Genomic DNA, 13,132 nt, shown 5'->3' with positions numbered 1-13,132 from the left:
CCCCCACAGATCTGATTTTACCACCTTCAGATCCTGATCCGGACAGTACCACCTGGTAAGACCCACGTCTCCTCCATTACTAGGTATATGATGGGGATTAATGATTAATAGTCAGCTCATTATTTGTTACCTTTATTTCACAGCTCCGATGCCATCATTATTAATTATGATGAGGATTCCAATAGAGCAGGAACTTCCGCATATAATAGTAAGTGATCATTTCTAGATACAATCAGGGGAATGTTATTGTAGAAAAAACATTGAATTTTCTGTACTGTCACAGATCAGTTACAAAATGTAACAATTAAAGGCAAATTATAAATGGGTCTGTGCATTTTTAAATTAAAGATACATTAAAGGGGTAATCCTAGTTTAGATAAGCTTTATTGGTGTGAGTCCTATGTCTGGGACACTTCCATAGTGGCAGAACAACATTTCTTTTCAGCAACAGGAACATTATTCATGCATTCGCTCTATAGTCGGTCAGGCTTGGGATTCGGGGATTTCTTCTCATGGTGGCCATGCACAGTGCAGGTTACTTTAGCTGAATGTGGTCTATTTCCCAATCTACATATAGGGGTACACTGAATACTGTATTAGGATTTATTTCTTTGATGTTCCTCTGTAGTTGTTATTACAATATTCTAATAAGAGATTTATGTTGTGTTGCCCCCACAGATCTGATTTTACCACCTTCAGATATTGATCCGGACAGTACCACCTGGTAAGACTCACATCTCCTCCATTACTAGATACCTGATGGGGATTAATGATTAATGGTGGCTCATATTCTGTTACATTTATGTCACAGCTCCGATGATGACATCATTGTTATTACTGACGATGACGATTCCAATACTGGAGAATCTTCCACATATCATGGTAAGTCATCATTTCTAGATACAACCAGGGTTATGTTATTGTAGAAAGAACAATGTTTTTTTGTACTGTCAGTGTCCAAATCTAACAACTAAACGCAAATTACAGTTGGGTCTGTACCTTTAACCCCTTAGGGACTGGTCAATTTGTAGTCTACTTATGTCTTTTCCTCTCCTTCTTCCTTGAGACTTATCTGTTTTTATATTTCCATCCACATAGACATATAATGGGTTGCTTTTAGTGCAATGAGATGTTCTTCTCAATGGCACAATTCACATTACCATACAATGTATTGCAAAATGCAAAAAAATTCCAAGTAAGGGAAAACTGAAAAAAACAACGGATTTTTTGGAGGGTTTTTGATTTTTAAGGTCTTCATTGCACAGTAAAATGAACCTGGAAATATGATTCTTCAGGCCAGTGTGATTATGTCCATACCAAACTTGCAAAGTTTTTCTTTTTAAGTGTGAAAAACAATTCTGATATTATTAATAAGTATATTTGATTTTGTCGCCATTTTCTGAGATCTGTAACATTTTTATTTTGCTATTGATGGAGGCGTATGAGGGCTTGTTCTTTTATAAGGCGGCTCGATGTTTTTATTGATAATATTATGGGGTGGATGTGACATTTAAATTGCTTCTTATTGCATTTTTTGAGTAGTTGCAGAGAGAAAAAAAACCACAATTCTGGCATTTTGATTTAGATGTATTTTCACTTTACAGCATTTATTATGTTTTCTCTCTAGCATGGATCTGCATTCTGACCTGTCTGATTACAAATTTTCATTCTTCCATATTTCTGTACAGATAATTTACCATCTGATAGTGAGGAGAGCTCCGCTACAGAGGAGAGGTGAGTTATGCCGGATGCATCTACCTCTGTGGAAAACCATGAACTAGGTCAGATGTTTCCTTTGGATTTATTTCTGATTCCTTATCTTTCCCAGGACACCACTATGTAACATCCCCGGCTGTTTCCTGGAAGACATTATTTCTCCATCTTCCATCTACGTTACCCACTTTCAGGTAACAAAGGAGAAGCTGGTGGAGCGACTGTACCATCTATACAACAGGACAGTCTTCGAGAATAAGGTATCTTATTATCGGTATCTGGGCGACACATGACTTATCCATTATCTCCACCTTCAAACAATCATTTCTATCATTCTAAGTTTCTGAAGAGCACCCTAACTCCCTTGTCATGGTTCTGAAATCTCAGGCAAAACTCACTTAGTTTGGTAAATGCCATCACCTTCTTCTTATCTGTGGGATGAGTGGAGACCTTACATGATCCATCATGCAGACATATAGAGATTAGCAACTTTTTGTAGTTCACAGGATTTTACATTTACATATAAAAACCAATTTGTTGACATCTGGACATTTTAGGAAAGGTTTATTTTTATTTTTGTTCTCACATGTTGGACTTCTCAGTAGACCCCATGTCCCATACAAGGAGACTAGTGCTGTAAATCACACAGGAGAGTTGGGTGCTTTGTTAGAATGGGGTCAAAGAGTTTACAGATTTAGTGGAATTTGTTTCCTCTATTTTAGCTCCCGAGGAAACTGGACGTAGTCTGGAATAAGAGGCTGACATCAGCATCCGGTCAATGCCGTCACAAGTTGGAGAACAACCACCGTTCCTCAGTTATTGAGCTTTCCGATAAGGTCTTGGATTCTGCCGGTAGGTTTCATATCACGTCCATCCTGCAGCTTTATGAGACAACCTCTATAGGTTGCAAAACTGCTACTTGTGATGTAATACATCTTATAAATTCATCGTACATGCTGTCATGGGAAAAACTAAGTACACCCTCTTTGGAATCTAATGTTTTCCATATTAGGACAAAATCAAAAAAGCATCAGGTCCTTAGAAGATCTTAAAAGTAAGAAAATACAATCTCAGAAAACAACATGATAAATAATATAGTGTAATTATTTATCTAACAAAAAGAAGGGCAAAATGCAAAAGCAGTGTGTGATAAATTAAGTACACCCTTGCTGCAGCTTCAAGTTATTATCAATAAAGATCATTCTAAAAGCTAGTGATTCATGGGGTGTACTTATTTTTCACTCTCTGCTTCTGCATTTTGAAGTAGTTATTGGTAAATAAGTAATGGCATGTTGTGACTTTTCATGTGTTTTTCATCTCAGGATGTATTTACCTAATTTGAAGACGTTTTAAGGACCAGATATTTTGTATTATTTCCTGAATCCTGATATGTAAAACCAAAGAGTTCAAGCAGGGTGTACTTAGATTTTCTTATGCCTGTATAAACTCTTTTTTAGTGCGACTACGATCCACACTTGCGCACGAGATGTGCCATGCTGCCTGTTGGATAATCGACGGTGAAGGCAGAGATAACCATGGCCCGTTATGGCAGACTTATACCAGAAGGGTAAATGACATCCATCCCGAGCTGCCGGAAGTGACGATGTGTCACAGCTATACCATCAGCTATAAGTACAACTACCAGTGCTCCCTGTGTGATAACAAGTAAGTAGATTTGATGATTCATCGCGTCATGAAACACAATCACCGTGCAGAGACGTCAGGGCGGTTCTGTTGGTATAAGGCTTTTATACTTTACTACTATCAGAGCGGACTGACGTCTGGGGACTGTAGGGCTTAGGATGCTACATGTTATATTTTCTGTGCTGGGGCCAGTCCTTAATATATTGGTTTCAATTTGTTCTTTTTAACATGATCCATGGTATTAACCAACGTTCATTCCAGTCTGGTAACCAATATTTCTCTTATCTTTGTAGACTTGGGCGTTTTCAAAGAATAGCTGATAATAAATCTTATTGCCGCCGGTGTGGAGGCCGATTACGTCAATTGTCCATCAGCTAAACATGTAACTATTCTTCAGAATATTTAGTCTCTAATTTTGTTTCTTTATAATTTAAAGTTCAGATACTTTTATATATTTTCCCCTGAGTAGCGAGACAATGAGTATTTGTGCTCATCACCAGCACCAGCGATTAGCAGCAAACATTCAGAATCCATCCTCATAGGTTACCATATTAATACTGGATACATTTCCATAACTTGCTGGATATGGAACGATTGATAATTTCCATCAATTATCTACAATGCTTTTGAAAACCTTTTATAATTTCAAGCTTAGTTGGATGTAATTATGTTTCTTTATATTTTCAGGTTCACTATTTGAACTATTTGAACATTGAGATTTGTCTAAATATCATCATCTCATCTACCTAAGATGAAGGTAAGAAAGAAGCCTCCACTATCATCAACAATCAGTAATAAGCTATTTTTAAAATGTTGAGAATCTTAAGTCTCTAATTTAGTCTCTTATTGCCGTATATCATTTAAAGTGTAACTACTTTTATATATTTTGCTTTTCTTTCACCAGGTAGGGAGACAATCAGCATACGTCTTCATCACGAGCAGCTAACAACAAACATTCAGAATCCACCTATCCTGATTCACACAAAGCTTCCAACATGTATTTTCCAGGTAAATATTTTGTTTTTCCTCCATGACTTCTCTTTAGTTTGTTTTATTTGATAACCGGTATACAGTACAGACCAAAAGTTTGGACACACCTTCTCATTTAAATATTTTTCTGTATTTTCATGACTTTGAAAATTGTACATTCACACTGAAAGCATCAAAACTATGAATTAACACATGTTGAATTATATACTTAACAAAAAAGTGTGAAACATCTGAAAATATGTCTTATATTCTAGGTTCTTCAAAGTAGCCACCGTTTGCTTTCATGACTGTTTTGCACACTCTTGGCTTTCTCTTGATGAAATTCAAGAGGTAGTCACCGGAAATGGTTTTCACTTCACAGGTGTGCCCTGTCAGGTTTAATAAGTGGGATTTCTTGCCTTATAAATGTGGTTGGGACCATCAGTTGTGTTGTGCAGAAGTCAGGTGGATACACAACTGATAGTCCTACTGAATAGACTGTTAGAATTTGAATTATGGCAAGAAAAAAGCAGCTAAGTAAAGAAAAACGAGTGGCCATCATTACTTTAAGAAATGAAGGTCAGTCAGTCCGAAAAATTGGGAAAACTTTGAAAGTGTCCCCAAGTGCAGTTGGAAAAACCATCAAGCGCTACAAAGAAACAGTCTCACATGAGGACCGCCCCAGGAAAGGATGACCAAGAGTCACCTCTGCTTCTGAGGATAAGTTTTTCCGAGTCACCAGCCTTAGAAATCGCAGGTTAACAGCAGCTCAGATTAGAGACCAGGTCAATGCCACACAGAGTTCTAGTAGCAGACACATCTCTACAACAACTGTTAAGAGGAGACTTTGTGCAGTAGGCCTTCATGGTAAAATAGCTGCTAGGAAACCACTGCTAAGGAAAGGCAACAAGCAGAAGAGACTTGTTTGGGCTAAAGAACACAAGGAATGGGCATTAGACCAGTGGAAATCTGTACTTTGGTCTGATGAGTCCAAATTTAAGATCTTTGGTTCCAACCGCCGTGTCTTTGACTCTACGTGCCTGGTTCCCACCGTGAAGCATGGAGGAGGAGGTGTGATGGTTTGGGGGGGGGGGCTTTGCTGGTGACACTGTTGGGGATTTATTCAAAATTGAAGGCATACTGAACCAGCATGGCTACCACAGCATCTTGCAGCGTCATGCTATTCCATCCGGTTTGCGTTTAGTTGGGCTATCATTTATTTCTCAACAGGACAATGACCCCAAACACACCTTCAGGCTATGTAAGGGCTATTTGACCAAGAAGTAGAGTGATTGGGTGCTACGCCAGATGACCTGGCCTCCACAGTCCCAGTCCTGAACCCAATTGAGATGGTTTGGGGTGAGCTGGACCGCAGAGTGAAGGCAAAAGGGCCAACAGGTGCTAAGCATCTCTGGGAACTCCTTCAAGATTGTTGGAAGACCATTTCCAGTGACTACCTCTTGAAGCTCATCAAGAGAATGCCAAGAGTGTGCAAAGCAGTCATCAAAGCAAAAGGTGGCTACTTTGAAGAACCTAGAATATAAGACATATTTTCAGTTGTTTCATACTTTTTTGTTAAGTATATAATTCCATATGTGTTAATTCATAGTTTTGATGCCTTCAGTGTGAATGTACAATTTTCAAAGTCATGAAAATATAGAAAAATCTTTAAATGAGAAGGTGTGTCCAAACTTTTGGTCTTTACTGTATATTCAAAATTTTTAAAAAACATGTATTTTAATTGTTTTCAGATTAATGAGAAAGGCGTCTTATTGTTTCTATACAGGCATGAGACATCTTGTTAGAAAGAGGTGAAGACCTGCACCCACCTGCACTGATAACATGATCAGAAGCAGTTTCCAAGACCTGGAGAATCTCTACATGTGTTTTTTCAGAGCTGCCCAGCAATGGATATGATGGATATGGTGTGGAACATTTGAACATTGTTTTTTTTTTACATTTAAATATAAAAAACATAAAAAAATATATATATAATTCTTTCTAGTTTTGGATTTTTGTTCTGGAAAGCGATGGTTTTTGCTAAACATATTACAATCAATATAAACCTAAAGAACTTCAACTTGGGTTACTACAACTATCACTGTCATTCATCCCTCCTTTTCGAGTTACCTTGCTTGAATTGTATGTATTTTTTTATTATTTTCTAATAAATATATCTTTTAATCATGTGGGGATGTCATTCATTTTGGTTTATATTTATTTCGTCAAAGTGTTTTCTCAGTTACTGCTATGTGGATCCAGTTTAGGATTTTTTTCTTGTTGTACATTACAATCAATACTGTCTACGTGTGTTATTCAGCCATCATCTGCCTCTAACAGCGAAGCTCCGTCTATGTCTGTTAAATGCTGCTGTCAGTCTGTGACAGCAGCATTTAATGCGCGCCGGCAGGGGGGCTCACTATTCCCAATGGCCCCCCGAGACGTTATCATGGCGCGTCAATGGGTTGCAATCATGGTCGGGAGTCTGCTGAAGACCCGCATGCCGGTCATGATACAAAAGTTCAAATCACCTGTTTTCCCCCATTAAAAATGATGAAATATAAAAAAATACACATATTTGATATCACTGCGATCATCAAATTCCATCTATCAATGTATAGAATAAATTATTCCAATAAGTAAATGGCAAGAAGAAAATCAAAACGCCAAAATAGCATTTTTTCAGCCATCACAACAGCACAAAAAAATGTAATCAAAACATCCTATCCACCCCAAAGTTATATCAGTAAAAACAATGTCTCGGAGTACAAGAAACCAGACCCCGCACAGACCCAAGTCCTGAAAAAAGAAAATGCTGCAGTGCATACAGCTTGAGACTGATGTTGACGTTCCGGAAATGGAGGGTGAGGAGAAGGTGCAGGAACTGCTGTAGAAGGTGGGGGCAACCCTGATTGAACCAGGGCCCGCAATCCTCGGTGTCGGTAGCACATGTTCCATCCCTGGGTTGACTGGGTCCCGGCTTCCATAATATTCACCCAGTGTGCCGTCAGGGAAATGTAGTGTCCCTGGCCACAAGCACTAGTCCACGTGTCCGTGGTTAGGTGGACCTTCCCAGTAACTGCATTGTGAGGGCACGGGTAATGTTATGGGACACGTGCTCGTGTAAGGCGGGGACAGCATACCGGGAGAAATAGCGGCAGTTGGGGACCAAGTACCGAGGGACAGCCGCCATGAGGTTGCGGAAAGCTTCCGTCTCCACAAGCCTAAAAGACAACATTTCCAGTGCAAGCAGTCTGGAAATGTGGCAGTTTAGTATTTTGGCCTGTATGTGAGTGGTTGCGTATTTGTGCTTGCGTTCAAAGGACTGGGGTAGGGACAAACACTTGGTTGCAAATGCAGGTCGGAGGCATCTTCGCCTGCATCATGGACAGGGGATTTGATAGAAGAAGATGCGCAATCAGCTGTAGATTTGGTGCAGGCTGAATAGGATACTATCCCCCGTAAGGATATAGATAACAGCCGTACTCAAAGGTAATTTGCAAAGGTGGAAACAGTTTATTCAAATATATACATTCACCACACCGTTGAAAACCAACAAGGAGGAGCTTAAAGCAATATGCCATGACGTTTCGACCAAAAGTGGTCTTTTTCAAACATCGGTATAAGAGAAATATAGAAGCATTAATCGCATATAAAAGCACATGAAGGGTTAATAAACTTCTGGAATGTGGTTTTGAGCACCTTGAGGGGTGCAGTTTTTAGGAGGGTGTCACTTTCGGGTATTTTCTGTCACATAGGCCTTTCAGTCACTTCAAAGGTGATGTGGTTCCTTTCAAAAAAATTAAAAGTTTTATTGGAAAAATTAGAAATTGCTGATAAACCTTTAACCCTTCTAACTTTCTAACAAAAATAAATTGTTTAAAAAATTATGCAGAAGTAAAGTAGACATGTGGGAAATGTTAGGGAAATTAGGGAAACTATTTTGTGTGATATAACTCTCTGCTTTAAGAGCATAAAATTCAAAGTTTGAAAATTGCTGAAGTTTCAATATTTTTCACCAAATTTCTGATATCTTCACAAATAGATGCAAAAAATATTGACCTAAATTTACCACTAACATAAAGTACAATATGTCACAAAAAACATAGGGTTGGAGTATAATAATGACTTTGTGGAAGAGCAATGGAATAAAAACAAGCACAAAGATATAAGGGGTAAAAAGAAGATTTTATTTATAGATGGGGATTATTTTATATTATAATATCATGTATGTGTAAATTATTCATCTATCAGACTAATCCTATTTATGGGCCGTGTTGATCCAGAGGAAGGTGAAAACCCCCTGTGAGGAATAGGCCAATTGTCCTCATATCAGGGGGGAAAATTCCTTACTGACCCCAAATAAAGAATGGCGGTCAGAATAAATCCCAGGATCAAAGGCTGAAATCGAACCTGTGAAATGTAAGTGCAAATTAAAAACAAACAGAAACAAATGATTTTTGCATGTGTGCACTAATTTATGTCTATATTTGGCTTAGCTAACATTTTTTTTCACTAATATTTTATTTCATACCTTATTCTTATACTCTCAAAGTATGTACCCACTTATTAACCTCTCACACTAAATGTATGTAGGGGCCGTGTTGATCCAGAGGAAGGCGAAAACCCCCTGTGAGGAATAAGCCAATTGTCCTCATATCAGGGGGGAAAATTCCTTCCTGACCCCAAATATGGCGATCAGAACGAATCCCAAGATCAAAGGCCAATACCTGACCTGTGTAATGTACCTAACCTGTGTAATGTATCTAAGCTGTGTAATGTACATGACCTGTGTAATGTACCTAAGCTGTGTAATGTACCTGACCTGTGTAATGTACCTGACCTGTGTAATGTACCTAACCTGTGTAATGTACCTAAGCTGTGTAATGTACCTGAACTGTGTAATGTACCTAAGCTGTGTAATGTACCTAAGATGTGTAATGTACCTGACCTGTGTAATGTACCTAACCTGTGTAATGTACCTAAGCTGTGTGTAGCGTCGGCGTCCCTGCCTCCTGCTAGGCAGGGACGCTGTTTCCCTCACCTCTCCGCTCCGTGCCCAGCGTCTTCCTCCCGCTCTGCTAGCAGCGCGCGCTCCTTCCCGGCCACGGTGCTTAGGGCGCGCGCGCGCTCCCCCTCTCTTAAAGGGGCCGCGCGCGCCGTCCTAAGGAGTCCCCGGCCAATGGCCGGAGGACTTCACCATATGTAAGGCACCTCCTCCAAAATGGAGGTGCGCGAGCAATGTTGTAGCACAGTTCATCACTCTGCTTCAGCCCTCAGGTCCCGTTTCCAGTTACCTGCCAGTTACCTGCCAGTTTCCTGCCAGCTTCCTGTCTGATACCTGCCTGTCTCGTGTCAACCTGCTACTATTCCTGCGGTCCGACAGTCTGCCTACCAGCCCTGCCAGTCTGTCTATGGATCCGTCTGCCCGCTCACCTGGGAGCGCACATCTGCTACCTGCCTGCTAGCCTACCTGGAGGCTCCACCGTCACGTGCTGTGACCACCAGCCTGTCCAGAGACTCTTGCCCGCTCACCTGGGAGCGCTCACCTTCTACCTGTCTGCTAGCCTACCTGGAGGCTCCGCCGTCACGTGCTGTGACCACCTGCCTGTCCAGAGACTCTTGCCCGCTCACCTGGGAGCGCTCACCTTCTACCTGTCTGCTAGCCTACCTGGAGGCTCCGCCGTCACGTGCTGTGACCACCTGCCTGTCCAAAGACTCTTGCCCGCTCACCTGGGAGCGTCCACCTGCTACCAGCCTGCTTGCCTACCTGGAGGCTCTGCCGTCACTTGCCGTGACCACCCGCCTGTCAAGAGACTGTCCCGGTCACTTGCCGTGACCACCTGCCCGTTTACCCAGAGACTGCCCCGGTCACTTGCCGTGACCACCTGCCCGTTTACCCAGAGACTGTCCCGGTCACTTGCCGTGACCACCTGCCCGTTTACCCAGAGACTGTCCCGGTCACTTGCCGTGACCACCTGCCCGTTTTCCCAGAGACTGTCCCTGTCACTTGCTGTGACTACCTGCCCGTCTTCCCTGGGCGCCACCCGCTTTCTTACAAGGGCCGCCCCCTTGTATAGTTGCTCAGAGGTTCCGCCTCCCAGACCCGTTACACTGTGTAATGTACCTGACCTGTGTAATGTACCTAAGCTGTGTAATGTACCTGACCTGTGTAATATACCTGACCTGTGTAATGTACCTAAGCTGTGTAATGTACCTGACCTGTGTAATGTACCTGACCTGTGTAATGTACCTAAGCTGTGTAATGTACCTGACCTGTGTAATGTACCTAAGCTGTGTAATGTACCTGACCTGTGTAATGTACCTAAGCTGTGTAATGTACCTGACCTGTGTAATATACCTAAGCTGTGTAATTTTCTAAGTAACAAAAATTATTTACTAGTACTAATTATCATTTATATTTGAATAAACTAATTTTTCTTTTTAACTAAGAAAATGTTATTTTATTTTTTATAATTTCTTTTCTTCTGTGTGAATCTACTTATTAATTTATGATACTAAACCTATGTAAGGTCGTGTAGATCCAGAGGAAGGCGAAAACCCCTATGAAGAATGGGCCAATTATCCTCATATTAGGGGGAAAAATTCCTTCCTGACCCCGAATATGGCGATCAGATTAAATCCCGATCAAAAGCCGAACTATGTCCTACATCTATGTGCCAAAATTACTGTGTGCACTGTGTGTGCCTATACTAATCATGTAGTGTGTGTAGCTATACTGATCATGTAGTGTGTGTGCCTATACTGATCATGCAGTGTGTGTAGCTATACTGATCATGTAGTGGGTGTGCCTATACTGATCATGCAGTGTGTGTAGCTATACTGATCATGTAGTGTGTGTGCCTATACTGATCATGTAGTGTGTGTGCCTATACTTATCATGCAGTGTCTGCCTATACTGATCATGTAGTGTGTGTGCCTATATTGATCATGTAGTGTGTGTGCCTATACTGATCATGTAGTGTGTGTGCCTATACTTATCATGCAGTGTCTGCCAATACTGATCATGCAGTGTGTGTGCCTATACTTATCATGCAGTGTGTGTGCCTATACTGATCATGTAGTGTCTGCCTATACTGATCATGCAGTGTGTGTGCCTATACTGATCATGTAGTGTGTGTGCCTATACTGATCATGCAGTGTGTGTGCCTATACTGATCATGTAGTGTCTGCCTATACTGATCATGTAGTGTGTGTGCCTATACTGATCATGCAGTGTGTGTGCCTATACTGATCATGTAGTGTCTGCCTATACTGATCATGTAGTGTGTGTGCCTATACTGATCATGCAGTGTGTGTGCCTATACTGATCATGTAGTGTGTGTGCCCCTATACTGATCATGTAGTGTGTGTGCCTATACTGATCATGCAGTGTGTGTGCCTATACTGATCATGTAGTGTGTGTGTCTATACTGATCATTCAGTGTGTGTGCCTATACTTATCATGCAGTGTCTGCCTATACTGATCATGTAGTGTGTGTGCCTATACTGATCATGTAGTGTGTGTGCCTATACTGATCATGTAGTGTGTGTGCCTATACTGATCATTCAGTGTGTGTGCCTATACTTATCATGCAGTGTCTGCCTATACTGATCATGTAGTGTGTGTGCCTATACTGATCATGTAGTGTGTGTGCCTATACTTATCATGCAGTGTGTGTGCCTATACTGATCGTGTAGTGTGTGTGCCTATACTTATCATACAGTGTGTGCCTATACTGATCATGCAGTGTGTGTGCCTATACTTATCATGCAGAGTCTGCCTATACTGATCATGTAGTGTGTCTGCCTATACTGATCATGTAGTGTGTGTGCCTATACTGATCATGTAGTGTGTGTGCCTATACTGATCATGTAGTGTGTGTGCTTATACTGATCATGTAGTGTGTGTGCCTATACTGATCATGTAGTGTGTGCCCCTATACTGATCATGCAGTGTCTGCCTATACTGATCATGTAGTGTGTGCCCCTATACTGATCATGTAGTGTGTGTGCCTATACTGATCATGTAGTGTGTGTAGCTATACTGATCATGTAGTGTGTGTGCCTATACTGATCATGTAGTGTCTGCCTATACTGATCATGCAGTGTGTGTGCCTATACTGATCATGTAGTGTGTGCCTATACTGATCATGTAGTGTGTGTGCCTATACTTATCATGCAGAGTGTGTGCCTATACTGATCATGTAGTGTGTGTGCCTATACTGATCATGTAATGTGTCTGTCACGGGTGTGTTGCCACGAAGATCGTCACGAGTACACAGCCTGACTTCTCGCAGCTGACTTGTTGGTGCTTTGTGTTTTCTCGGCAGTGAAGGAGTTAATTCTCTCTCTCTCTGGGCTAGCTGAGGTCCAGCCTCGCCCAGCTGCAATCAATGCTTCGAGACTCCTTTATATTCCTGCAGGTCTGTTTGTGAGGTGTCGGTGAAAGCTTTTCATTCAGACTTACAGAGCGGATCGTGGTGTTTGGAGTTGCTGAGATAAGTGTATTTGAAAGTGTTATTTCCCTTTCCTCGCTTTATCATTTATCTCCTTTCCCGTTGGTGTTCCCTCTGTTGTAGTTTTGTTGAAGTTGTATGCAAGGTGGTTTTGGTTTTTCCCTTGTACTGCCTCGTTCGTCTAAATACTGTGTGTGGGCATATTATCGCTGGTTCCCAATTGTTGTGATCGGGGTCCTTCTCAGGACTAGATTACTGTGGTGCAGGGATCCTCAGGAGGTAGGGGTTACGCTGGCGGCCTGGACCTCTGTACCTTTAACAGTACCTCCAGGATGAGGGATTAGTCA

The sequence above is a fragment of the Phyllobates terribilis genome, unplaced genomic scaffold, assembly GCF_046119375.1.
Source record: "Phyllobates terribilis strain yellow unplaced genomic scaffold, ASM4611937v1 Scaffold_3__8_contigs__length_932513732, whole genome shotgun sequence".
Taxonomy (NCBI): Eukaryota; Metazoa; Chordata; class Amphibia; order Anura; family Dendrobatidae; genus Phyllobates; species Phyllobates terribilis.
This window is presented reverse-complemented; position numbering follows the sequence as displayed.